This window comes from Trachypithecus francoisi, unplaced genomic scaffold, assembly GCF_009764315.1.
Source record: "Trachypithecus francoisi isolate TF-2019V2 unplaced genomic scaffold, Tfra_2.0 Lachesis_group5, whole genome shotgun sequence".
NCBI classification, from domain to species: domain Eukaryota; kingdom Metazoa; phylum Chordata; class Mammalia; order Primates; family Cercopithecidae; genus Trachypithecus; species Trachypithecus francoisi.
In genome coordinates, this window is record NW_022681470.1 from 120,309,570 (window position 1) to 120,336,402 (window position 26,833).

General features: G+C 38.3%; 1 non-coding gene across 1 annotated transcript; it reads right to left on the reverse strand.

Moving 5' to 3' along the window:
* Positions 1-16,409: 16,409 nt before the first annotated feature.
* On the reverse strand, positions 16,410-16,596 carry LOC117077057. Its single transcript, XR_004434646.1, has one exon.
* Positions 16,597-26,833: the final 10,237 nt, after the last annotated feature.

Genomic DNA, 26,833 nt, shown 5'->3' on the forward strand with positions numbered 1-26,833 from the left:
TTTCTCTGCTAAAAATAAGTAAGAAACACAGGCTACGGCTTTCTAAAAGTTGTTGTTCTCCAACGTGTGGTTAGAAAGCTTTATGACATTGACATTTTTACCTGTGGAAAAAATACCCAACTCCTGTGGGCTAGAAATCTTTGCACAATACAGCTTGAGAGCTGGCCTGCTTGTTGGCAGTCTCCCCGAGGAGCTAAGGAACAAATGAGCAAAGACTGTGTTCACACACTTGGAAATGACACAGGCCTGAGAAAGCTCCTTGTCTCGCTAAACCCTGTGCACTTACTTTAGATGAAAAAAGAATATTCAATGTTATTAAGCCAGGACTTCAGTTACATATAGAATTCACTTTCATATGAGAAAAGCAACAAAAAAAGACCTGTTTTTTTCCATATGAAACAGATAGTTTCTTTCGTTTTCTTGGTAAGGGGCATTAAAAAAAATTCTTTCTTGATTTCTGCTCAGTGCACACATACAGCACTGATTAATGCTAATGGGATTCAGGCATTTTAAAAAGCATGCACTCAATCTCAGGATTATAAATATCATCCAGAAAGTTTGTGATTGGAATTTATTGGTATGCATTTAATCTAGGTCAGTTTTAAGCCCTTAAACTTTTATGTTTAAATGAACAGAATTATCTCCATTAAATCATATTTGGTACTGCTTATGGCTATATAAAGAGAAAAATTATAGTAGTGCTATGTTTGTATTTTATTAGAGAAAAAGCAATCATCTCTAAATGAAATTATTCTTTTTCTAATTTCATGGATTATCATATTTTGTAACTTTAAATTTCTGAAATGAGATGTCATCATTTGAAGATTCCAGTTTGGGCTTTATTTTTCTAAACATGTCCATTATGGGGCTTAGTAAACAGAATATATAAGATAATGAAATCTTTCTTACATAATACAATGTTTTTTCTAAACCACATTTCAAACATGAAATTAGACAATCTAGTTTTCCACCAGGGAAATTGTTATCGGCTTCATATGTACCGTATTAATTAGATTAGGCCCAAATCCTAGTAGTTTGCATAATTATATTTAATTTGCCAGAAGGGGTCAAATTGCAGCATTGGACCTTAACTAAGAGGTAATGCTGTTTAGTCAGAAAACGTATGTCACATTCTAGAAATACTCAAAAGCATTTGTAATTTTAGAATAATAAAATGTAGTGTTGTTCTCTTCAGGGGCCCAAATTTTTATATTTGAATAGTAAAACCCCCAGAAATGTACCTGGTTTAATATTTATAATCATGAAATATGGTTAAACATTAGTTAGAAGCTCCTTTATTTCATCTCCTTCCAATTTAGTGTCATTTCCTTAAGTCTATTTTCTGATCATTTAGCCAATCTGTCATTAAAATGTAAAATTTCAGACACTAAACTTTTGTCATTACTTCTTTCTCAGCATAATTCCTTCTCCTGGAGCTGATGTGCTTTCTCTCTATTAAGTTATTTTTTTCATTCATCTCCACCTCTCAGAAATAAGATACTCTATTAACTTGCCATATAGAAAATCAACTGAAGAAGAACTTTGGGAATTCATTTACAACGGAGCAAAGAGGATCACCAAAATTATGCAAAAAGGAAAAAGCTTGCTCAACAGAAATCTCAAGATGTTCCAGTAAAACAATACTCTTCCAGATTTTACTGGACACTGCTTTACTCCCCGGGGAAAATAAGTGCCCAAGCCAACTTTGTGATATTTGATATTCAGTGACTTTGGTATTCCACCAGCCACCCTGAAAATCATGCCAGTTAAAAAGAGCCATGTCCACCCAGGAATTCCGGGTTTCAACACGTTTGGCCTACTTCTGGGTTAGTTCTTGGCCAGCCCAACCCATTTCTGGAACAGTAACAGCCAAACATGCGTTATCACAAGAATGACTGGGGGCACCTTTGATAAAATACACATTTCCAGAGAATCAGCCCAGATTTATTGAACTGGAAACTCAGAGGTAGGAGTTGAGATGGAGGTATGGGTGGGGTGAGGCAAAACCAGGAATCAGCATTTTTTAAAAGTCCCTAGATAATTTCTTAGAAACAATTGTGTTGGCCGGGCGCGGTGGCTCACGCCTGTAATCCCAGCACTTTGGGAGGCGGATCACAAGGTCGGGAGATCGAGATCACCCTGGCTAACGCGGTGAAACCCCGTCTGCACTAAAAATACAAAAAATTAGCCTGGCGTGGTGATGGGCACCTGTGGTTCCAGCTATTCGGGAGGCTGAGACAGGAGAATGGCGTGAACCCGGGAGGCAGAGTTTGCAGTGAGTCGAGATCGCACACCTGCACTCCAGCCTGGGCAACAGAGTGAGACTCCGTCTCAAAACAAAACAAAACCAAACCAAAACAACAACAGCAACAACAACAAAAAAAAATTGTGTTGCGATATAATTCATATCCCATATAATTCACCCATTTAAAACATACCATACAATGGCTTTTAGTATCTTCTCAGATATGTGTCACTGTCAACACTGTCAATTTTAGAACATTTTTATCACCTCAGAAAGAAATTCCATCCTCTTTAGCTATTACTGCGATGTCCCCCGCCCTCCTATCTCTAAGCAATCATCTTAGTCGCTATAAATTTCTCTGTTCTGGACTTTGATATGAATGGAACCATACATTACGTGGTATTTTTTGATTGACTTCTTTCACTTGGCATAATGTTTTCAAGGTCTATCCAAGTTGTAGCATGTATTAGCACAGTACTTTATTCCTTTTTATGGCCAAAAAATACTCTATTGTGTGGACATGCCACATTCAGTTTACTCTTCCATCTGTTGAAGGACATTCGGGTACCTAGAGAATTTAGATCATTAGCTATATTTCGTAAGTACTGATAGAACAGGACCAAGTGTTGATCTCAGCGCAGCTCCCTGCTCTCCTTAGAAAGCAGCTTGGGTCCTGCAGTGCAGGTGGGAAAGCCAAACGTGACCAGCAAGGCAGGACTTGGGACAGAATTCTGGCTCTGCAATTCTTAGTCACATGACCTGGGCAGAATCTTTAATCCTCTTTGCCTCTATTTGCTCATTTGTAAAATGGGAATAAGAATCTTTATTTCATAAAATTGTTATGAGGATACATGAGATTATCTGAGTAAAGTGTCTAAAATTGCTTGACACACATGTAAATTGAACATGAGAGCTATTATCCTTATTTTTCTTGTTGAATTAAACCAAAACAGACATTTAAATATGGAGTTTTAGAATTTGGATAGATTATTTCTATCTAGAAAATAAACTATAATAAAGAAAATAAGTCTTTCTAAGGACCAAAAGGACAGATAAGAAGATGCAATTCCTTCACTTTTTTGACCTAAAGTCAAAGCAATAAGTAAAAGTCCACCTTTTTTTTAGTAAATAGTAGAGCAGGGGATACTAGAGTCTGGGAAGGTAAGAGAATGGGAAGAACAGGGAGAGATTTGTTAAGGGATACAAAATTACAGCTAGATAGGAGGAATAAGTCCTAGTGTTCTATATCACTGTAGAATGACTATAATTTACAACAATGTATAGTTTCAAATAGCTAGAAGGATGATATTGAATGTTCCCAACACAAAGAAATGATAAATGTGTGAGATTACAGATATGCTAATTACTCTCATCTGATCACTATACATTATATGGATCCAAACATCGCTATGTATTCTCCAAATACGTACAATCGTTATTTGTCAATTAAAAAAAATTAATATTTTTTTAAAAACCAAAAGTCCAACTTTTAATGTTGGAAACACTTACTTCCAGTTAAGATTACAAAGATACTTTTCTTCTTTTATTGCATTTTTGAAGTCTACGTATTCTGTATATCCTGTGAATCTTTTAAAATTTCTACCCATGTAGATGTACATATGCATTATGTGCATACACATATATAATTATAGTTAACACTTATTAAACCCTAGATATACAGCAGGCAATGTACTTTATGTCCATTAACATACTTTTTCCAACAACCTTATGTAGTCAACTAGGGTAATTCAAGCATAGTGTAGTTAAGAACCTTGCTCTGAATCATAAAGCAAGTCAGTAGCAATACCCCAGCTCTTAATCATGACACTTGTAATCGTTTTTCTTCTACATTTGCAGATAAGATAGCAGAAAAGAAATTGTACATGATCTACAGAATGATGTTTCTATGGCTTGAAGGAGCTTTTATTGGTCTCTAGTGAGATCCTCTGAATTCATACATGGAAACTATGAAGAATGAGGCACTGAAGTAGCTAGTCCAGTATGTCCAGTTCCAGTCCCCTGTCTTCCAACCTAGTCTCTTATGACCACACTATACTGTCCAGGTACCAAGTTTCCATTTTTGTTTTTAAAGGCAATGACATATGAGAATGCCAAACGTGGTCAGGGTATTTATATTGCTGTGTCTGCCTTAAGAGTTCATACTTCACTCTCCTGTTGGAAAACCCCTACCCATTTTTAAGACACGGGTCAAATGTAACCTTCTCTGTGGAAATTACTTTTCTTTTATAAAATTTAGTTCTGGTTCCTCCTTTTATTTTTTAGTTCCCAAAATGCATTGCACACCCTACACTATTTACACTATTGCACTTTGTACATTATTAAAAGGCCAAACCAAAGAAAAGCAGCATTGTGGCGTGCATGGTTTCCAAATTGAGCTCTGTGGTGTCCTGTCAGAGACCTGGGGATGGAGGTAGGTTGGGGTTCTGGGCTTCCCATCTGATTAATCAGAGAAGTTCTGCTGTCATCTATTTGGCTTATTTCCATTTCAATAATAAGTTACTTGACAGGAAAGAAAAATTTTTTAAAACTCTGGTATCATGGAAAAACCATGAGCTTTGGAGACAGGCCAGAGTCTAAATCCCAGTTGTACCACTGCTATCCCAACTGTAAGGGGTAAATACATGGAACAGCACAGTGCTTGACACATAAAGCCTCAATAAGTAAATCCTCTTCTCTATTTCTGATCATTATTTCTTTGTTTCTTGATGTACTTTGTAGGATCTTTATACCCTTTCTACCTAGATCTAAATACCCAATCCATGTTTACTGAATGGAAGCAAATGTGATGGGATACTAGAATGAAATCATTAGGGTCAGTTTTGAGGTTGGATATGGATAATAAAGAGTCTTGAACGCTATGCTAAAATCTTTAGGCTGGGCGTGGTGGTTCATGCCTGTAATTCCAGCACTCTGGGAGGCCGAGGCACACAGATCACCTGAGGTCAGCTTGACCAACATGGTGAAACGCCATCTCTACTGAAAATACAAAAATTAGCTAGGCGTGTTGGTGCATGCCTGTAATCCCAGCTACTTGGGAGGTTGAGTCAAGAGAATCACTTAAACCCAGAAGGTGGAGGTTGCAGTGAGTAAAGATTGCACCAATGCACTCCAGCCTGGGCGACAGAGTGAGACTACGCCTCAAAATAAATAAAATAAAATAAAAATAAATAAATAAAATCTGTAAAGTTTTGAAAAGTAGAGGTATGATAATATTTATGTTTTAGCAAATAGATAATCCTGGATTCTTAACAGAAGGTGCTGGGTTATAGTTTGGCTTAGTGGTTGAGAGTACGGAATCTGAGTTTATATCACAAGTCCCTCACTTATTAATTTAATTATATGACTATGGACAAGTCATTTAACCTCATTTCTCTCATCTGTAACATTGGTTTAATAAGAGCACTTAACACAGATTAAAGTAATTAACATACATAAAGCACCTAGAACAATATCTGGCACATGGTAAGAAGTGTGTGTTATTGTAATGACAATAAAAAGGTTTATTATTATTTTTGTTACTTTTTAAGAGACAGAGTCTTACTCTGTTGCCCAGGCTAGAGTGCAGTGGCATGATGACGGCTCACTGCAGCCTCAAACTCCTGGGCTCAAGTGATCCTCCTGTCTCTGCCTCCCAAGTCACTGGGATTACAGGCAAAAAATTTTATGATGATGATGATCCTATGCCCCCTTAAAGTATGTAAAAAGGAGGTTGCAGAATTATTTGGGGGTGAGTAATGGGGGCTCAGAATCATCTAGGATTCTTTTATAAACTAACAGACTTTGTGTAGAGAAGTACTGCCATTTTGAGGCACTGTTACTAATGGAAAGGTAGTGGATTCCTCAGGGATGTTAAACACTAAAAAGTTGAGAATTCCCACTGTTCTGATAATATAGAGGATAAGATATTGTGAGGGGAGACTGGAAGCAGGGAGATGAATTAGAAAGCTACCGCAATAGTCTAGTAACTTAAATCGATGGTCCAGACCCACATAAAAAGAAAAGACCACCGGAAAACTCTGCCGGTCAGACTATTAGATATAACCAGATTAAATCAGATCCTCATTGGAGTTCACCTAAAAGTAACTTTGATCCCCTCGAGAGATCCACAATTAGCATATCCCGTTGTTTGGAGTAGATTCTCCAGAAAGGCTATATACTTCTGGAGAACGGCCACAGTTCACCTTGAACATTTAGAGCAGTTTGTAAGATCCAGATATCAGACCATGAGGTCAGAAAGTCAGGAGGCTCTTGATGCTGGTTGGCATAATACCCTAAAAAGGAGAGGCCAACAGACCTTCTAACAAAAGAAAACAGTGCCAGTGTGTCATGCTTCATGATGGATGTCTTCTGCACTGTAAACCATTAAATTATGCACTGTAAACCAGTAAGCGTGACATTTCAAGAGTTATAAACCACTTACAGGGACAATGTTTGGGAGACATGTTCCGGGAAAAAAAAATGTGTAAAACATAGCTTTTTCTTAGATAATTTTTCTTCCCTCCACCACCCATGTGCTTCTTCATGTGTGGTAGACAGAATAACAGCCCCCAAAGATGCCCCTGTCCTAGTCTCTGGAACTTGTGAATATGTCATCTTACATGGCGAAAGGGAATTTACAGATGTGATTAAGGTTATGGACCTTCAGATTATCTGTCCTGAATATCCTGGACAACCCAGGTGAGTCCAATCGAGCTACATGCATTTTTTAAAGCAGAGAACTTTTTTCTTGCTGTGGTCAGAAAGAGATGCAACAAAGACTCAACCCAACATGCCTGGCTTTTAGGGTGGAAGGAGGCCATGAATCAGGGACTACAGTGGCCTCTAAATGGCCACAGTAATGGCCCTCAGTTCACTATCAGGAAGAAAATGAGGACCTCAGTCCTTCAGCCACATGGAACTGGATTCTGTTAACACCTGAATGAGCAAGGAAGTGATTTTCTTCTAGAGCCAACAGGAAGGAACTCATACTGGACTTCTGGCCTGTAGAACTGTGAGATAAGAAATTTGCATTACTTTAAGCCACTAAATTTGTGCTAATTTTTATTTATTTATTTATTTATTTATTTATTTATTTTAGAGACAGGGTCTGGCTCTGTCACCCAGGCTGGAGTGCAGTAGCACAATGATAGCTTACTGCAGCTTCGAACTCCTGGGCTTAAGTGGGGTTTCTGCCTCAGACTCCTGAGAAGCTAGGACTACAGGTGTGCACCTCCACATCTAGCTAATTTTTTAATTTTTTGTAGAAACAGGCTCTCACTACTGTTACTCTGGCTGCACTCAAATTCCTGGCCTCAAGTGATCCTCCCTCCTTCATCTCCCAAAGTGCTGAGATTACAGGTGTGAGCCACTGGACGCAGCCTGTGATAATTTTTTTTTTTTTTTGGAGATAGAGGTTCACTCTATCACCCTGGATGGAGCTTAGTGGTACAATCTTGGCTCACTGCAACCTCTACCTCCCAGGTTCAAGCAATTCTCATGCCTCAGCCTCCCGAATAGCTGGGATTACAGGTGTTCACCACTATGCGCAACTAATCTTTGTACTCTGAGTAGAGGAGTTTTGCCATATTGACGAGGCTGGTCTTGAACTCCTGACCTCAAGTGATCAACCCGCCCCAGCCTCCCAAAGTGTTGGGATTACAGGCATGAGACACTGCACCCGACTCAACTCGTGATAATTATTTTACAGTGGAAATAGAAAAGCTAACATTTTATGTTACTCAAATTTGATATAAAAATGATTTTAATGAACTGTGGAAAACACACAAAAATGTAATTTAAAACTAGTTATTTTAAATTAAATATTAATTTTCTATTGCTACTAAGCACGACTCTAATTTATTTTAATTAGCTTGTGGGGCCATGGGGAGCTTTTAACCATCATGAAATAGATTTCTCTCGTCTCATGGAAGACAGTCATACAGTGCAGGGAAGTGCATCAGTGCTGTCTCCCTGACTGGTTAACTAAAGTTAACTAAATTTAGCCAAACCAATATACAAATGTTTGCAAAATCTGATGTAATTAAAAGGATTCATTAGCATGGGGATCCTTATGGTATTGAACAACTACAAAATGCACAAGCTTAGGTAACAACACTAATAAGTTGCTGTCCTTGTTCAGAATGGTGATACGACTAGGAATGTCAAACACACAGGGACACGAAGCAAAATTGAGGAAAATTTTTTTAAAAAATTAATGTATATGATGCTATGGTCTGAATGTTTGTATCCCTCCAAAATTCATATGTTGAAACCTAACCATCAAGGTGATGGTATTGAGGCAGGGCCTTGGAGGAGACTCACCCTTATGAATGGAATTAGTACCCCTATAAAGGGCTTGAGGCAGCCTATTTACTCCTTCTGTCTCCTCTGCCATGTGAGGACACAAGAACAATGTGTCATCCCTAAAGCCATCACCAGACACTGAATCTGCTGGTGTCTTGATTTTGAACTTCACAGTTTCCAGAACCATGAGCAACAAATTTCTGTTGTTTATAAATTACCCTGTCTAAGGCATTTTGTTATAGTAGTCTAAACAGGCTAAGACACACGGGAAATTTTATTTTTAAAGCTTTGGGCATTTCAGAGGACTGTAATTTTTTATTTCAAATATTGCCATTTCCTATTGATCTTCCTCACTGGCATCTCACACACATATGGGGTATGCCTTATAAAATGAATTCTATAGTCATATCCATTATTGACTGATAAAATATAACAAATATGATTTTAACGAAATTGTCTATTGTTCCAAGATTAAGCTTAGAAACGATGTATTTCTATAGAGGATTTTCTTGTAAAAACATTTGTTGAAACTAAATTTGAACTATAACAGTCATTACGTTTCATAATACCCAGCATCTGATTACAATTCCCATGTTTAAAACAGTTGACATTCCAAACAGAATTCTGTCCATTTTTTTAGAAATATCCTACCACGGATTAGATCTCTGCTTATGTTTCTTATCTGATCATGGTTTCCATGATGATTTGTCAAAGCATGGCCCTACAAGACTGCTATGACTAGCTCTTTCTTGCTTGTTCTCAGATGAAGATGAACCATGAAGAGCCATGAATAAATTGTATAATTAGTAAGGCCATCTTTCCGGCCTACAGAATGTTCTGTCCCCTTCCAGGGACCCAGGGTTTTCTTGCCTTCTAACTGTCCCCCTCCATCAAAACAGGAAAGAGTTTGATAACATCATTTATGGCTAAAACGAAGTCTGATATTTGCTTTTAGAAGCTCCTTATCTCTAAGTGTGGAATGAGAGGATTTATCTACGAAGTGTATGTTTTTTTTTTTCCTTTTAGGCAAACAGTTAGTGGGAGGGAAACATGGGGTTACATGCTAACCCTGAAGACAAAACTGTTCAGTTATGTTAGTGTGTTGTGTGTTGGAGAAGGGGAAAGGTGTGGTGAGAGATGTCTGTGTGAAGAGGAATGATCATAAAGAACACCAGGATACATAAGGATCTCTCCTTATTCCATATCTTCTCTTATCTTAACCCTAATGACTCTTCCTTCATTCTTTGACTCACCAGTTTCAAATTTTGGAGCTCCAGAGTCCATTCGACTTGATCCTCTTCCCTCACTGCCTTTTTTTTTAAACTTTCTAAATAGAGACTGGGTTTCACCATGTTACCCAGGCTGGTCTTGAACTCCTAGACCCAAAGGATCAGTCCACTTCAGTCTCCTGAAGTGCTGGGATTATAGGCATGAGCCACCAAGCCCGGCCCCTCATTGCATTTTGCGTAACTTTTTCAAAGACTAGCAATTAAGAGCATTGACTTTATGGTAAAATTTGAATCCTAACTTCTACCAGTAGGCTGTATGACCTGGAGTAAGTTATTTAACTTTGCTATGCTTTGGTTTACTCATATGTAAAATGAGGAAAATCATAATACATGTGAAGCTCATTAGATAGTGACTGGCATTTAGCAAGAGGTAAATATTAGCCATTCTTTGTATTAAAATCCAGCTAAATTAATCTTCTCTTCCTCCTCCAGGTTCCCAAAGTCTTCTAGTAACCCTATTAGGGAGGTTATCAGAATGTGCCTAATAGTTCTACTCATGTTTTTCTAAGCCTGAGTTCCCTAGGAAACAGACCTTGAGGCATGGATTAAATGATTAAACTTTGTGTGGAAGATGCAATCCCAGGGCAGTGAGAGTGAGGGAAAAGGAAGTGAGTCTGGGAAGGATGAGAAGTAATAGAAGGTTATCATGCTAGCCACTGCTTTGAAATAAGCCACAGAGAGACTGAATCGCTTGCTACGCTTATTGCTCAGCCACCCTGGAAAACTGTGGTTGGAAGGGAGAGAGGAGAGAGAATTATTATTTACTTCCCTTCTTTGACTCAAACTGATCCCACAGGGAGTTAATTTTCCTGTACTTCCAGATGTAATATCTGGCTGATCAGGAAGCCAAAAACCATGCCCTGTGGTGAAGTGTTTCATCTGAACCTATAAGTGGCAGAAGTAGCCAGAGACTCTGGGCATATGGCTGGTTACCTGGTTGCACGGTGGCAACCACGGTGGAGGGCTGATACTCTTGGAGAAGCAATTAGTTGGCTCCATTCAGCAGAACTGCATGAGTAATAAAGTAAGTGTACCTCAGAGGCTTCCAAGGAGAAGCTAATGGCCTGGGAGGCAGCAGAGGCAAGGCCACTGGTATCCAAGGAGACATAAGTTATGTCTGATATGATAGTTTCTGTTTTTGAAAGATTATAAGTTGTTTTAGGACAGGACTATTTCTTTTCATCTTTGAATCCTCTGTAACTATAATGACGCATGCTCTACCTTAGGTGAGATGTTAGGCAGAAGCGGGTGATGTGCAGTAACCCAGCCAGAGGCTGAGCAGCAGTTAGGGACAATATCCAGTCCCCTGGAATAAAACAGAGGGCTAAGAATCCAGACAATTGGACGGAGGATCAAAATAGGGTTTCAGACAGGGAACTGAAATTTTAAAAAAAAGTTATAAAAAGTAAACCAATGTAAAATTCTTCATAGATAGGCAGTATGAAGATGGCAGGGATTTTACCAATGGATGAAAATATTAATTGTATTTTTATTAATAGTGATGACAACTTATAGCCAATATTTATCAAGCATGCTAGCCATTTCTTTAAATTACATTATATAATTTTCTCCAAACTTCTCTTAGACAGATATTTTTATTATTTTCATTTTTATAGATGAGGAAATCAAAAGTCCAGAAAGTTAAACAACTTGCCCATGGTCACACAGCTAATGAATAAAGAGGCTAGCACCTAACCCCAGAAAAGTCTATTTCCAGCACATGCACCTCCAACTACCATTGAAAGTGTTACATGAAATAAGGTTTACAAAATCCCTAGCAATCACTTCTTGGACTTTTGGCTAAGATCAAGTGCAAAATTCTTATCAGAGTTCCATCCATATAGTAAGTACTCAATGAATTTTATCAATTCTTATGGTTAGTAACAGTAACATTATAACAGAACTAGTGCTATTAACTGTAGCAATGGTAGTTGTAGTAGCAGCAACAGAGGTACATGGAACTTAGGGTCAATGAGTAAGACCTCTTGAATGTCTTGGTTCATAGAAGAGGACTGAGGAAAGGGAAACTACTGGGGAAGACTGATCCAGGTGTCACAGGGGGAGTCCAGATAGAAGAACATATAATGCAGAACCTTGCCCTTTTAACAAATGTAATTGAGCGGTAACATAGAATAGAGGTTAAAAACATGGACTTTAGAATTACAAAGGCCTATGTTCTGTTATTTATTAGCAATGAGACCTTGCGGGAAATTACTCAACACTTGTTGAGCTTTAAGTAACTCACAACTGTACCTAGCATAGTGTCCCACATATAGTAATCATTCTGTAAATGCTTGTAGAATTGACATATTGCTTCCTTTCCATACTTTTCCACTCCCCTGCAAAACAAAACAAAACAAAACAAAACAAAACACTATCTCCAGTACCCAGTTGCTGAGTAAATGTAAATACCTAGGCATGTTCATCCCACTGAGTATAGCTACTTTTTCAACCCATATAATTTGTCACCAATATCTACCTAACATTTCAGCAGCTTCCTGATCTGTACTCAAAAGCTGTGTTGCACAACTAAAGAAAAACATGTGATCTGCTATTTCTGGCATCCTGATTCTATGTGGATGCAGTGAGTATTCCTGTGGTCTTCACTGATCTGAAGCAATTTTGGTTTGACAAGGAGGAGGTCTTTTCTAAGGGAGTGTGTATTTTTTCCCCAAAGCAGGTCAATTTAAAAGGACAAAGTTGTCAGTTTATGGTGCAATATGCATGAAAATAAATAGATATTAAAAGGAACAGATCATCTCTTTCATTGGTAACCTTCACTGTAATATTGAATTCTATTTGTGGGGCCACAAAGAAAATAATGCTTTAATTTACAATTGAGAGAGAGAGGGAGAGAGGGGGGAGACAGAGAGAGAAAGAGAAAGACCATTACTGCCACCTCTCGCTCACTTCTTCAGAACTGAGAAAATGTTGAAGAAACTTGGCATTTGCTTGCCAAAGTTTCACACAGACGGTCTGACTTTTGTTTTTACTTCCATGACCTTTAATGGCTTTCAGTGCAGTCAGACCAACTCTGCATATATACTGACAGTATGAAAACCACACAGATAAGCAGTTTTGGGTTTTCATGCTGTATTTATTTTGCCGCTTAACAATGATGCACGTATTTCCCTGTTAGACCTCCCAAAGCTTTGTTCTGATCTTGAGTTGCTTTTGTCTGTTATTCAGCCTTTGGATTGCTTTATAATTACTCTACAAAGGTATGTATTTAAACATTTTTTTCATAGGAATAGTTCTATTTTGTGATTGGGTGCACTGTATTCATGGTTTCCTTTAACAGAAGTAGGAAGAGTCCAGTTCAAGCGGAGAAACTCACACTCCACTGCCAAACATCTGGGGAGATGCAAACAGACAAGGAAAGAAGGGATTTCTGCAATCACTAGAGGGACAGGTTTTGCAGCAGATCACCCTCACATCTATAGATGCTCTCTATTTCTTTTCATTCAGAGGTTTCAAATTGCCCATTGACATCTCTGATTTTGCCAAGAGATCATGTGCTTCAGTTAGTTCCCATTCCTTTGTGTTATTTAGGACAGAGTAAATTCTTCCAGAACGCTAAAGAAATGAAAGTTTCGAAAAATTCTCTCTATATTTTTTAATGTTTTTAATTGTAGGAAAAGGTTCATAACATAAAATTTACCATGTTAACCATTTTTATGTGTACAATTCAACAGTGTTACATACATTCATGTTGTTGTGCAAATATCACCAGTATTCACCTTGAAGACATTTGTTATCATCCCAAATAGAAACTTTACACTCAGTAAAAAATAGTTCCTTGTTATCCCTTCCCCACACCTCCTGGAAGCCACTATTTCTACTTTCTGTTTCTATGAATTTGACTATTCTAGGTACCTCAGATAAGTGGAATCACATTTGTCCTTTGTGTCTGGCTTATTTCACTTAGCATAATATCCTCAAGATTCATCCATGTTGTAGTATTATCAGAATGTTAATTTTCTGAAAGCCCAAAATATTGCATTGTATGTACATATATACTACATTTTGCTGATCCATTTATCCATTCATTGTTATTTGGGTCATTTCCATTTTTGGTTATTGTGAATAATACTCATACATATTGGTGTACAAATATCTGATCTAGTCTTTACTTTTAATTCTTTTGTGTATAGACATACAAGTGGAATCACTGAATCGTATGATAATTCCACGTTAAATTTTTTGAGGAATCACCATTTTGCATTCCACAATGGCGGCATCATTATACATTTCCACTGGCAGTGCACAAGGTTCCTATTTCTCCACGTGCTTGCCAGCACTTGTTATTTTCTTTCTTTTTTTTTTTAAATAGCCATCCTAATGGATGTGAAGTGCTATTTCATTGCTGTATTTTAATTATAATAAATCAAGTTTCTGGCCTAAATTTCCAGATGTTCTTAAAAAAGATTTGGAAGTTACTATAGACAGTTTTATAGTAAATAAAGAATATTTTATAAGATTCTTAACGTGGTGCCAACTTATTTGAGGAAGTGAATAGTTAAAGAACTATTAGCTAAATAGCTAAAGAGCCATGCAGGATAGACAAATAAGGGAACTAGTCTTAAAGAGACACTTTAGTGAAATGCACACAGCACACAATCCTAATTGGATTAGTTATTTAGAAAAGGAAGACAATAGAATCTTTTCCATGTTTCTGCATGGGTACTTGATAGCCAGGTACCAAGCTATGGAAAGCAGAGTTGGGGGGGTAGATCAGCGTAAAGGGAATTAAACTGCACATCCAGGTGGACATGTTCAGTCTGCAACTGAGTTTAGAAAATGGGAGAATGCGGAGGCTAAGGGAGAGATTTTGGAGTCACTAGCCTATGGTGATGCCATTGGCCTGGAATTGTCACCTCTGTGCAGGCTGAGAAGGGACTCCAAAGGGCAAAATAGGATGCACAATAGTTGAGGGTAGACAGAGGAAAAGGGAGAAGGAACAATTATAGAATTAAGAGAAGTGGTTCCCTGGAAGCCAAGGAAAGAATGATTTTAAAGGTCAACATTGTCAAAACTGCAAACAGGTTGGATAAATAAATAATGAAAACTGCCTACTGGATGTGGCACCTAAGCAGCCATGGGTAATATTCATAGAGCAGTTTCAGTTGAGGGGTGGCAGGAGACTGTAAGAGTGGAAAGAAAGTGGAGAAAGTGAACAGACCTCAATCTTTCAAGAGGCTTAAAAATGAATAGAAGGAGAAATTCAGGATGGTGAGAAAAGCACTGTTTGTTTTGCAAGCTGCAAAAGACTGGAGTTTGTTTATAGGCTAGAGAGAAGGAGCTGAAAGAGAGGAAGAAGCTAAAGACACAGGAAAGAAAAGAGACAGCTGATAGCTGTAGGTCTTGGAGAAGGTGGGAGGGAATGAAAGTCGGAGCACAGGTGGCTGGATTAGCCTTTGCTAGGAAGTAGGAGTGTGAAATTCTCCTTCTGGAACAGGGAAAGCAGGCAAGGTCACAGCATGCAGAGATGTTTATAGAAGTATACAGAAGTAGGGGAAGGGCAGGAAGTTAAGGGCACCCATGCTTCATATAACCTTTGTGAAATAGGAAATAAAGTCATCTATTAGGAAAAGGTTATGTTTCAGAAAATCAATATGATTCAATAGTGCAGTAAACACTGAATGAGCTAACAGTTAAAAGTAGAACACTAATATAATTGTCTAGGCATAAAGTTATATAGGACTTAAGTGGAGTGATTAGAAATGAAGTTGGAGAAAGAGAGGCGGACATCATGCTTTTTTTCTCATATTCTTCTGAAAGTCAGAAGCAGTACTTCCAGTAAACAAACCCCAATAGACAATATCCATTCCATGGTAATTGCCACATGACACCAATATTTAAAGCTATCTAAAACTAGGCCAGCTGCAGTGGCTCACACCTGTAATCCCAGCACTTTAGGAGGTCCAAACAGGCGAATCACTTGAGACCAGGAGTTTGATACCAGCCTGGGCAACATGGTGAAACCCTGTCCCTACTAAAAGCACAAAAAGTAGCCAGATGTGGTGGTATATACCTGTAACCTCAGCTACTTGGGAGGCTGAAGCATGAGAATCGCTTGAACCTATGAGGCAGAGGCTGTAATGAAAAGAGACAGAGCCACTGCACTCCAGCCTGGGCAACAGAGCAAGACTCTGTCTCAAAAAACAAACAAACAAAAAAAAGCAAAAAATAAATAAAAAACTATGAAGAACTAGAACAAAGCATATTTGGAGAAATAAGACTCTCTAAAGACCAAGCTGTGAAATTGCAAAGAGATTAATGTATACTTTTCCCATGTATTTCAGTCTCTGGATTATCTAAGTGCCCACACAATCTCTCTCACACACACACACACACATCATTTTTATGTGTGTACAAATACACAGGGGATAGAAAAATTAATTTGGGCAGAAGTAGGGTAAAGGCAAAAAGGAACCTGACCAAAAACCCCATATAAACCAGAAATGCAGATCACAATTATGAATAATTCACTTCTTTATTGTGGCAAAATATACATGACATAGAATTTACCATTTTAACCATTTTATTTATGTATAGTTTGTTTGTTTTTGTCCTGTTTGTAGTTTCATCCATGATCATCAAACTGCGGCTAGGATGTGCACACCTGTTACTGCAGATTCACAACCCAGGAAAGACTTTTCCTGGAAATTTACTTTAGGGCAGGGTTGGGCTGCCTGGTGCAAGGCTGCACCCACAACTAAGCAGGTTCAACAACACAGGAGTCTTTCCCAAGGCCATCCTTTTTACCACTTTTAAGTGTACAATTCAGTAGGATTAAGTATATTCACATTTTTTTGTGCATACGTCACCGCTATCCATCACTAGACTGTTCTCATCTTCCCAAACTGAAACTCTACCCATTAAACAACAACTCCCCATTACCGACACTCCCACTTCCTGGTAATTGCCATTCTATTTTTTGCTTCTATAAATGTGGTTATTCTAAGTACTTTATGTAAGTGAAATCATACAATATTTGGCCTTCTGTGTTTGATTTATTTCACTTAGCATAATGTCTTCACTGTACCAGGTAAGGCTCTTTTGATTAAGGAAAATTTTCACAGAAAAAAAACACTGAACTCTTTTCTGAAAATTTCCATCAATATAGAACATTATGTTTGTTCATTCACTCATTCATGCATTCAGCAAGTATTTATTGAGCCCATATTGTGCCAGGCTCTTCTTCTAATAAAGCATTGGCAGGAGACAATAAAGGAATCATCCTAATCTCCTTATTAGAGCACAGTTACTCTTCAATCAACATCACTCAAATTATCTGTCTCAGATTGCTAATACCACCAGTCGCTCACTTTCTGGATCTTCTTGTTTTGGCAGTGGCATATCATCAGCTGAAAAGAACAGTGGCAGAGTATCAAAAGAACCAAGCTGGTTTCTATCACGATAACTCCCGTACATGGAATTTTTGCTGTTGTCCCTTCTTTCCAGAAATAGTGACACTCAGCTAGCACTAAAACTCACAGAGAGATAACCAGCCTATATGTTTTACCCTTGTTAACATCTGACTTAACCACACGTGAATCCTGTACAGGTGCACTGGACATGAACCATGCTTCTTGCAGCCAAACTATCAAAAAATTCACAGAAAAATCTGAGTGTTCAGTTTGTCTTGAAAAGGTGGAAAATCTGGTATTCCTGGTCCCATGTTCTCATGTGTCGAGAAATGACTAGGGCCAAGGAATAGCTGTCTGCTGTAAACAAGGTTTTCACCACAGTTCCCATTACTTCACATATATATATATATATATATGCATACACATATTTCATATATAGTTCATATATATGCTTATGTAAGTATATATACTTCATATATATATACATGTGTGTATATATGACTATATATATTTTAAATATCCAGTTCTCTATATTTATAACTGGATGTTCATTTGTCCATTCACTCATGTTAAGCATCTACTATGAGAAGTCACTGTGTTAAGCATTATGGATTATTAAACATTGTGACTGTACAATTAGCTCCAGGCTTTTTGGGGAAGGAACAAAGCAGAAAACAGACATAGCTGGCTTTGGTCAGAAAAACTACCCTGGCTGTAAGGTCACTCTTCCTCAACATAGTGGTAAGCAGTTCAGTCTGCAATATTAGGCAATGTCTGGTTGAGCACTGATTTCTAAGGTGGGGTAGAAATACTAAGAGTGGAAAGATAGAATGTTATGATTCCTGCAAAATCCTCTCATTTGGAATAGGCTTCCCAGATAAGGGCTATACAGATTCAGTTTCTAGAGAGAGAGGGCTGGCAGGTAAAGATATGAGAGCTCTTAAAAAAAAAAAAAGGAGTTGTTGTTGTTGTTATTGGTGGTGTTGAGGAGGGTATGGATTTCACTGGTGGGTCTGAAATCACTGCTGCAATTGCTTCCTTTGTCAGGATTAAGCCAAGGAACTGAGAAGGGCTGAGCCTGCAAACTGAAGGCCCTCAATTCTACGCCTGAGCAAGGTAAGAGATTGGTGTAACTGGTACAGTAGACTTGTGTGTGAACTACTGTGTTTTACAGGAGAGAGTAGCCCCTGATCTTGGGGAGTCAAGAGGTTTTTCAGAAGTGGGATTTTATCCAGATCTTCAAAGAAGGTCCAAGTTTCACATATGGAAGTGGGGACAGACGAACAACCATCTAACAAATGTATATTAAACGTCAACTAAAAACAATATGCTAGGCATATAAAGATGAATAAATTAGAGACCTTGCTTTCAAGTAGCATAAAGTCTAGTGGGGAGAAACATATTAAGTTCATTAGAATGAGCAGAAATTAGTGAAATTAATGTTGAATAAAGTGGCAACATGAAAACAAGAGCAATGAATTCTTCTAGGAGGAGTAAGAGGAGGTTTTACGGAGAAGTGGAGTTTAAGGTGGGTCTTGACAGATGTGGAGGGGTTCGCCAGGCAGATTGTAAGAACATTCCAAGCTATTGATAGCATATGACAGGGCATTGACCCTTGAAAATGATTTCAGGGAACTGGCAACTATTCATCACTGCTGAAGCCGAAGGTAAGAAATGGGAAGCTATGGAGATAACGCTGCCGAAGGATAGGGGCTGAAGAACCTCTGAAGGTTGAAAAGAATGCCAAGTAGTCTGCTGTGGCTGGAATGTAAGATGCATGGGGAAAAAATGGTTGTTGCTAAGGTTGTGCAGATAGTATAGAACTGCTTAAATCCAATGTGTACTGTGGATCTGTTTTTAACTTTTTAACAGGTATGGTCCCCTCAAGAATAGATCCTTTCTATGGATCCACTCCCTAGAAACCTATGGAGCATCTCGAATATCTTAATGCCCATACATTGCTCTCCAGGGGTTCTCAGGTCTCAGTTAAGAACTGTTGCTTTACAGCAGTGCTGTTGGAGCTTATGTAATGACCTAAATAAAAATAGTAATATTTGGATAATATACTGGGTTACCGATAGAAGTTGCTTCAGGTCAGAGGCAATTAACTGGGGTTCTGGCTGCTTTCTCCCACCCAGGTGCCTCAGAGGCAAAGTGATTAAATATCATGTCACCCTTGTAACCTATTTTGTTTTGACTCTTCTGAAGATTCTTAAGAGGAAGAGTGAAATTATCAGTGCCACTTTTGAAAGGACAATTCCATCATCAATGTGAAGAGTAGAGAGGAGGCAATCCGATCAGTTAGAAGCTTTCCTAGAAGAGTATAGGAAAGTGACTTCAAAGGCTTGTCATATGTCATTAGTGGTGAGGATAAAAAGGAGGGTATTCTAGAGCTTTTTAAGGCTAGAGTCAAAAGACCTGATGCCCGTGGTAGCTTCCAAATTTCTATATACTAGGAGTTTAAGGGTTTCAGCTGGGTTAGAAAAAGGACTTTGGTTTATAGCAGCACAATTCACATTTGCAAATATATGAAGTCTGTCTAAAAGCCCATCAAATGAGTGGATAAAGAAAATGTGATACACACACACACACACACATATACACACACAAACACACACACCATGGAATGCTACTCAGCCATGAAAAGAAATGAAATAATGTCATTTGCAGCAACCTGGATGGAATTGGAGGTCATTGTTCTAAGTGAAATAACTCAGGATTGGAAAACCAAGCACCAAACATCGTATGTTCTCAATTATAAGTGGGAGCTAAGCTATGAGGATGCAAAGACATAAGAATGATATAATGGACTTTGGGGACTGAGGGGGAAGGGTGGGAGGGGGATGAGAGATAAAAGACTACACATTGGGTACAATGTACACTACTCAAGTGATGGGTGTACCAAAATCTCAGAAATTCCCACTAAAGAACTTTTCCATGGAACCAAATACCACCTGTTCCCCAAAAACTATGGAAATAAAAAAAAGTTTTTTTAAAGAAAAGAAAAAGGACTTTGGGAAATTTGGGGGACCATCAAATATGTTAATATAGATTGTTCACTGCACAAGTGAAGTCTTATTGGTGTATGCAAAATAACTGTCAAAGTAGTTTACCTGAAGAGGTGGTGTTTTAAAAACTCAAATGTAAGCATGAATCAGTGAAGTCTTCTTTCAGCTTAGATGCTGCAGGAGGTTTTAACCCAATAAAAGGTGACTTGATATGCAATATTATTGTTTAAAATGTTGCCACAAACTTAATGAAAAGTCTAATAAATCGATTTTCATCTCAGATATCTGATGTCTTATATATTTTTATAAGCAATGGTAATGAACATAGGGCTTTTTTTCTCCCCTCATCATCACATTTTAGTTTTATCTGATCAAAAAGGTGTGGTTCATGATTCACAATAACCACTAAGCTGCCTGAGAAGGAGCAGCACAGGGTATGAAATTCTTTTAAGTATGCAGTAATGAGTATAAATCAAATAGATTGCGTCCAATGCTCTTGTACCTGATCCTGTGAACATCACTGATCTAATTAAAAGTATGTCTACCAGGTTCTTCTTCTGCATTATTTTTGTCAACATGGAGATGGCATAAATACAATTTTATTTTTTTCTAGATAAAACTGTTGAGGGGATTTCCTTCCTGCTTCCTTCCCTCTTTAAACTCTCTGAAACAGACTTTTAGAGGTTTCTTGTTTTCATAAATGATTACATTAATACTTTGAATTTTAAACTGATTTTTTTTCTCTCTCCTGGAATCAAACCATGATTAGATTTTCTTGATCTCTGGCAGTTGAGAACTCAGGCAATCCTCAAAGAAGCAGACTGCAGCTTAGGAAGGAGCGGCTGACCACACTGGTCTATGACCCGGGTGCTTTGCTGTTATCTGTTACAGGCAGCTGCTCTGTTTCATACAAAGTTCATTTGAAGACTATGAAAAACATTGAAGTCAGATGCATGAGAAGGCAAAGCTGAGCATGTCAACAAAGAGAATGAGCTTGATCTATTGCGTAGCTCACAGGGAGTTAAAAAACAAGGCAGGGAAACAGAGTGGTTTCAGAGAGATTCCCACCCCACTTTACAGCAGGAAGGAAGCCCAACCCTCAGAGACTCAGGGAGGAAAGCAACGCTAGATGGATTCTCCTGCACAAAGTGCCCCACACACAGAGTCATGTGAATTTGCATAGATGCACAATGCATGCAGCACTTCCTCCTCTTCTCAAACCTGTTGTGAAGATGTGCTTCTACTCCAGGCTTACTGTGGCTGTTCTTGACGTGATTCAAGAATCAGAGAAGGTTCCCCGAACAAAAAATAGTGTGCCACTGTGCTTCCACAGCCAGGTAGATGAGCAAACAGTTGTAATCGCATTCTCTGGAAGCCCAGGTCTTGTCAAAAAGGGGTTCTGAAAAATCTATCATCTTTACTACTAACCTAATTGTTAACCCCACTCCAAGATTTTTTCAAATTTTTCAATAGTGTGCCATAGTTGAAAAAAATTTTTTACTAAATGTATCAAAACTTTTAGTACTAAAATAATCTCATCCATGTCTCAGGATGGGATTCATTTCCATCATAAACCTTTAAGATTGCTGAAAAATATACATTTCCCATACAGATTCCTTTAGAGGTAGTGGGATATTAGACTTACATTCATAAACAATGAGGATGTAACTAAACTTGATACAAACTGGGCTGGGCACAGTGGCTCTCACCTGTAATCCCAGCACTTTGGGAGGCCGAGGCATGCGTATCACGAGGTCAGGAGTTTGAGACCAGCCTGGCCAACATAGTGAAACCCCGTCTCTACTAAAAATACAAAAATTAGCCAGGTGTGGTGGCACGTGCCTGTAGTCCCAGTTACTCTGGAGGCTGAGGCAGGAGAATCGCTTGAACCTGGGAGGCGGTGGTTGCAGTGAGCTGAGACCATGCCGTTGTACTCCAGCCTGGGTGAAAGAGAGAAAAAAAAGAAAAAAGGATGATACAAGTTGTCAATGTATCATAACCAAATCATAACTTAATTGCAATGGAAACTCAAACTTGATTTCTAACCCCCACATTTTCTGGCCCTATTTACAGCATGACCCCAAAGCCGATGGGACATTATAACTAGTAATGCAAATAATGATATGATTATTTTAAAGGAGAGATAAGATTTCATTTCCTTCAGTTGTGCATCTTCAAATTCTTCACATTTATTAAAATATTGAAAACAATATTAGAAATGTAATTTTTATTGTAAAAATAAAGACCTAGAAGTATAGAATGCGATGTATACAATTCCAGTGGTACCTTTTCCCTGAGTAAAAATGATCTATTGTACATTTCACTCAGAAAATGAGTATTCTACTTTTGTTTTGATATAACAAATATGATAATAAATTAAACTTGATTAAAATTATGACAAGTAATGCCACAGTATATTACAGTGAAGAGGGTTAAGAAAAAGATGACCCAGAGGGAATCTGAAATCTTTTTTTTTTTTTTTTAAGACAGAGCCTTGCTCTGTCACCCAGGCTGGAGTGCAGTGGCGCCATCTCGGCTCACTGCAACCTCTGCCTCCCAAGTTCAAGTGATTCTCCTGCCTCAGCCTCCAAGTAGCTAGGACTACAGATATGTGCCACTACACCCAGCTAAATTTTTGTATTTTTAGTAGAGACGGTGTTTCACCATGTTGGTTGGCCATGATGGGTCTCGATCTCTTGACCCAGTGATCTGCCAGCCTTGGCATCCCAAAGTGCTGGGATTACAGGTGTGAGCCACCGCGCCAGGCTAGGAATCTGAAATCTTAATGTAGACTGGGATAATTCTAATATTTATAATTTACCAATAAGCTCAAAACTTCCATTTCAACCAACTTTGTCAATCTTCTTTCTCAATGTGGCCAAATCCATAGTTAAATATAAATACCATATAACATATATCATAGTGAGAATTCTATAATGCATGATAGAATTCTATAATGCATATAACATATAAGTATATGTTAAACTTCAATAGAAACTTTAAAAACTAGGCTGATATGTATATTTTACCAGTATATTTAGGAAATAAGTTGTTTTGGTTGTATGAGTTTTCTAGTTTAGCAAGGATAAGAAAACTCTTTTTTGTTGTTATTTTGACCCACATTGTGAAAAACCTAGCTAAAATATATTCATTTACTATTTTGCCTTCATGGGAAGAATATGACAACCATAAATAAGAAAATGATCCTGGATCTTAGAATGCTGAGGCTTTTGCTTTTCTCATTCCTTAATTTATTCATTATTCACAAATTTACTGAGCATCTACTATGTGCCAGGCACTATTCTGATATAAGCTCTATTTGATGATTATTATACATGCCATAGAAGACAATATAAACCAGGGAGCTCAATGTATAAAAATTCAAAGTTATACCTTGGAAACATCTCTTAAAAATCCTATGTGGTCTGGGCATGGTGGCTCATGCCTGTCATCCTAGCATTTTCAGGAGGCTGAGGCAGGAAGATGGCTTGAGCCGAGGAGTTTGAGACTAGCTTGGGCAACATGGCGAGACCCCATCTCTACAAAAACTTTAAAAGTTATTCAGTTGTGGTGGTACATGCCTGTAGTCCCAGCTACTCAGGAGATAGAGGCAAGAGGATTGCTTGAGCCTGGAAGGTGAAGGCTCCAGTGAGCCATGTTTGTACCACTGTGCTCCAGCCTGGGCAACAGAGCGAGACCTAGTCTCAGAAAAAAAAAAAAAAAATTCTATCAGCTTGTGTTTGGTGGTAATATGGCTATTTTGTCTTAAAGTTTGCAACGTCTTTTCTCTGAGTGCTCTTAAAACAAACTCTGCTTAATTGAAGATTCTGGTTAATTACAGTTTTACTGCAGTGCAAGATAATTTTGTAAAGCAATTGCTACAACATCGTTGGAATCCGAGATTATTTACTTGTGCATGACTGACAGAAATCCACTATGCAATCAGCAGTCTTTCTTCACCGTCTGCTTGAAAAGGCCATCTTTGAATAGAAAAGACAGGCAGTGTGATATAGAAAGGGCACAGCTTCAGAAGTCAGATAAACCTGGCCATTTGACTGTGGGGTAAGTTCTTAAAGCTCTTTTAGCCTTAGTGCCCTTACCTGAAAAATGGAATAATGTCCAACCTTAAAGTTATTCTGATGATTTGAAAAGGTAAAAGTTGATCATTCACTCTGCAAATATCCGCCAACTGCTTTATCCTGAGGGTAATAGGCAATCACTGTAGGTCTTAAACAGGAAAAGTAACATGATTGAACTTTGGAAATATCACCCTGGCTGCAGTATGGAGAACGAATGAGGGTGAGGTAAGATTGGAGGGAAACCAGTTAAGACCTGCTATTGCCCAGAGACAAGTGTAGCTTTCACGCAAAAGCAGAGGCAGTGAGGATGAAGAGAAGTAAATGGATTTGAGCATTATGAAGACATTTTAAAAGTCACATCAACAGGATAGGGTAAAATGTTGGAAGTCAATGGTAAGATGGGAGGTATAATGAATATCTAGCTTTCTTGCTTGGTTATTTGAGTGGATGGTGGTGCCATAACTAGGAGAGGGAACACAGGAAAAGGTATTGTGGCAAAGATGACAAATTCTGTTCTAGACAGGTTGTTTTTGAGGTGCTTGTGGGACCCCCGCCCAAGAAGTGGTATGCAACACATGACTAGAGATACAGGTCTGGAGATGATGTAGGCAAACATGACAGAGTAAGCATCGGGGGCTATTGCTGTGCAGACTTCCTAGTTGGTTAAGGATACCTCCGCTCCTCCCACTGGTCTGGGAACATCCCAGCTCAGTGACCATGAGCAAGTTCTTATAGTGTAATATAAGCAATTCATTATTTGAAATTGTTTTGCAACTACTAGCACTACCTGAAAAACCTGTCTACATTCTGGCTTAGCCCCTTAGTTTTCTCAATGCTACTGAAAAGAGAGTCTCTCTACTGTCACGTTTCTAGTAGTCTGTTTACTAGTTCTCCACTACAGTTTCTTAGAAGTTTGAATTTTTGAATCTGTTTTCAGGATATGATCAAAGTATATGCTCTTCCTCATTTCGGTTTTTCCATACAGCTGTTGAGAGTAACATGTCGGGGTCACATAAATATACTTTATAACTGTGTTGGGGGGGGACATTCGAGTCAGAGAAGACACACTTAGCCCTGAGACAGAACACATTTAATGCATTCAGGACACATGTGGAGTGATGCTCCAGCGAGGAGATGCTGAGATGACACTGGGGAGGCAAGAGGGAAATGTGCAAAGACTCGGAGGCAAGAACATCACTTATTCAAGGAAGTGCAGTTTTAGTAATTAAGAGGGTAAAGGAGTGAGTCTGGTGAGGTATTTGTTCAGGGAGGTTAAGATCTTGGAGGGCCTTGTAAGCCATGTAAGGAAGAATGGACTTCATGACAGCAGCTGCAAATTATTGAAAAGTTTTACATGAGGGAGATTTGCAGTTTAGAAAAATCACTTTGCCACAAGGAGAATGGGCCGGATGAGGTGAGAGTGGCTGCGATCCAGAGGCTATTACAAAATTTCAGGTGAGATGCAATGGTGGCCTAATTTATGTTAGAGAGGCAGGGAGAGAGAAAAGTGGATACTCTCAAGAAATACTGAATAGGCATCATTTGCAGACCGGTGAATATCTGGATTCGGGGAGTGAAGAAGAGAAAGGTAAAGCATCACTGTTGTCCATGTTTCGGGTGTGGGTGACAAATGGTGTCAGGGTTCTGCTCTGTCCATTCCTTGATAATAATGGTCCCTGAGTCGTCTCATTTTTAGGGAAATAACACCAAGGGATGCAAACCTTCTTCAATATAAGCTCCCTATTGCTTCTGCCAAAGTATAAAGCATAGATTCATAATTTTGTTAAACTTGTCAGAAAACATATTCCCTTTATCACAAACGATAAAATTCTATAAATTGAGTTACCATGTAGAGAAAAATACCTGTGATCACCAATTCTGAGATTTGATTTCTTGAAACCCTAAGCATTTTGAATTTCTCACACACTGACCACTAGTATGAGCCACTCTTTCTGTTTAACAGGTATTTTTAAAAAAGACTGTGGCTTACCACAGCCCTCAAAGGGTTTTTTTTTTTTTTTCTATTATTATACCAAAGGCTTTCCTCTGGTATGTTCAGAGCTACCTTTTAAAATGTAATATATTTTTTAATCCAGTTACCCTGAAGTGCTTGCTTTCAGTTTGTGAGTAATTCTGCTTCAGACAGGATGTACTTCATCTGAAAAGAAAAAGATAGTAAAGGAACTTTCAAGAGTTTCTCTGAAACCATTTTAAGAAGCAATAAAGCTTCATTACTTTCTTCCTAAGAATGTAGAATTGTGTTTAGTAAATGCTATAAAGAAAACGTGCATAATTTTAAGAAAACAGTATTTTAGGATGTATTTGGTAATAACTGATTGTATTTGAAATTTTTTGTAGAGGAAGGAAAATACTATAAGGGAATTTTATGTGAGTCTTTAGTTTGCCAATTTGGTTGTGGGCGAGAGACAATGAAAATTCATTAGTTAAATGTGCTATTTATTTATTGTAGGAGGAATGATGTTAGTGATGCTGAAACCAGAAAAAGCAAGTTTTTCTACAGCTTTACCTATGTAGT